This window comes from Myotis lucifugus, unplaced genomic scaffold (genome assembly GCF_000147115.1).
Source record: "Myotis lucifugus unplaced genomic scaffold, Myoluc2.0 scaffold_1098, whole genome shotgun sequence".
In the NCBI taxonomy this organism is placed as follows: Eukaryota; Metazoa; Chordata; class Mammalia; order Chiroptera; family Vespertilionidae; genus Myotis; species Myotis lucifugus.
The window spans coordinates 37,249-39,608 of record NW_005872146.1 but is presented as its reverse complement, the minus strand read 5'-3'; the positions used below and the strand labels follow the sequence as shown (position 1 = coordinate 39,608).

Here is a 2,360-nt window from a genome sequence, read left to right as displayed (position 1 = left end):
TGTATAACAGCTTCATTTCTTCTTTATATAATAGCCTTTCTATCTTCCTCCTTTAGACAGTAGCTATTGGTTACCTACCTATTACACAAACTTCTATTCTTTTTCTCCTGCATCTCCCGATCTTAGTCAATAATATTTTTTAAGTGTTTACCTTGTTCTGTTGAACATACTTTTATTAGTTGACTTGTCATCACTAAGTGCTATCTCTGACTCCCAACTGCTGAGATGACCAGCGACGTGTTCTGCTTTCCACCTTTCTCTCCCCGTTATCCTCCTATTTTTGGTCAGTTGTCAAAGTACATAACACAGTGGTCGGCAAACTGCGGCTCGCGAGTCACATGCGGTTCTTTGGTCCCTTGAGTGTGGCTCTTCCACAAAATACCACGTGTGGGCGCGCACGTACAGTGTGATTGAAACTTCGTGGCCCATGCGCAGAAGTCGGTATTTTGTGGAAGAGCCACACTCAAGGGGCCAAAGAGCATGTGGCTGGCAAGCCACAGGTTTGCCGACCACTGACATAACACATCATCACTCATATCCTCACCTTTGTTAGTACCTAGGACTGCAATTACTTGTATTATTTCCACCCTGAACCTTTCTCCAAAATTTTCTCCAGCATTTCCTGCTTGGATGGAATTTACCTCTAGTAGCATAAAGTTGCTGAGTTTTAACAGAGACACAACTATGTCAACCAGATCTCTATCAAGATAAAGAGCATCCCCATGACTCAGAAGACTCCCTGGGTGTGCAATACATGTTATTGAGCGCATGCATGCCTTTTTTCACTAGAGATAAATTAAGAGCTGAATTGTTTTTTAAAACCATCATTCTGTCCTAGCTGGTTTAGCTCAGTGGGTAGAGTGTTAGCCTGTGGACTGAAGGGTCCCAAGTTTGATTCCAGTCAAGGGCACATGACTATAACATCCAAAGACTATATATTTCAACAACAACAACAACAACAACATGATTCTAAAAGCCACTGTTTTGTTGTAAATTTGACTAAAGTGTTGATTGTGCTGTTCTAAATTTGCAACGGTATTAGGCTGTCATGTATGGTTAGTGCCATGATTGAACGGAATGCCCAGTGTGGTGTCAGCTCCCCACAGTGCTCATGAGAAGAGTCCTCATTTAGGAACCTGAAGTCCTGTCTGGGGAGGTGGGAGAAAGGGCTGCCCGGACATAGTGTGGGTGCGTTGGCACCCCTGACGGAGCAGCCCCCACAGAGTGTCCGAGTGTCCAGGCCTTTCAGTTGGATGAGAAAAGGTGGTTCTATTTCTGTGAGGTTTTCTCATGCAGAGGAGCAGTAGTGAACACAGGTGCCTTGCTTTATTTTTAATTTTTGTTTTTTTAATAAATTTGTATTGATTTCAGAGAGGAAGGGAGAGAGAGAGAGAAGCATCAATGATGAGAATAATTGATCGACCGCCTCCTGCATGCCCCCTTCTGGGATGGAGCCCACAACCTGGGCATGTGCCCTTGACCGGAATCCAACCTGGGACTCTTCAGTCACCAGGCTGGCACTCTATCCACGACCTAGGGCAGTTGCCTTACTTTAGAAGTAATTACCCCAAAGGCCTCAAAGTCTGTTGGTGACAGGTGCCAGGTGGAACCTGATGAGCATTGCATGAGGGATAGGATGTTTCTCAGTATTAATGTGTCCTGGGGCCTGAGGCACTGGTTGTCCTCAGAGCTTGCTGTTCTAGTTCCAGCAGCGAACCTGCACAGGGACTCTTGGGCTGTGGTTGCAGTGACCTTATTAGCATCCTTGGGCTGGTGTCCGTTTGTCACCTTCTGTGGAGATTTCCTTTATATGTGCTGTCCTACCACAGATGACCTCTGGGAGGCAGCAGAGCCTCACCCCTGCTGCTGTTCCCTGCAATCATCCAGAAGGCCCTGGCAGCCATATGCCTGGAGCTCTGCCTGTTCACTTATCTCTTGTTTTCTGGATTCTGTTTTGGCACATTTTGGTGGATTCTGGTTCTGCTGGGTCTGTCATAACACCGATGACAGGGGGTGAGGTCACCCACATGGTAGTAAGCAGCTCTGTCCCCACAGAGTTGAGAACAGTGGAACGTTTTTACCAAGTGTCCCAAAGAAAAGGGGTAATACGTGTATGACAGCATGAAATCTATTTTTAAAACTCTCATTATATGAGACATCAGGGAGGAAATAGAATTTAACAGGAGTTTTGTTTGAATACTAAAAGACTATAGAAAATAATAACTAGGTACTGGATATTTTTGCATGCTAATGTTCAGATTCTTCTCTCTCTCTCTCTCTCTCCATATATATATGGAGACTGCAATTACATATATATATATATATATATATATATATATGTAAAACTTCTATTCTTTATA

General features: G+C 44.2%; 1 protein-coding gene across 1 annotated transcript in view; it reads left to right on the top strand.

Moving 5' to 3' along the window:
* Positions 1-2,360, top strand: part of ZNF251 (zinc finger protein 251) — a 10,723-nt gene that overhangs the window by 4,961 nt on the left and 3,402 nt on the right. The window contains 1 exon segment of the mRNA XM_014449285.2: positions 1,844-1,848. The gene's annotated coding sequence lies outside the window, so the exon portion shown is untranslated.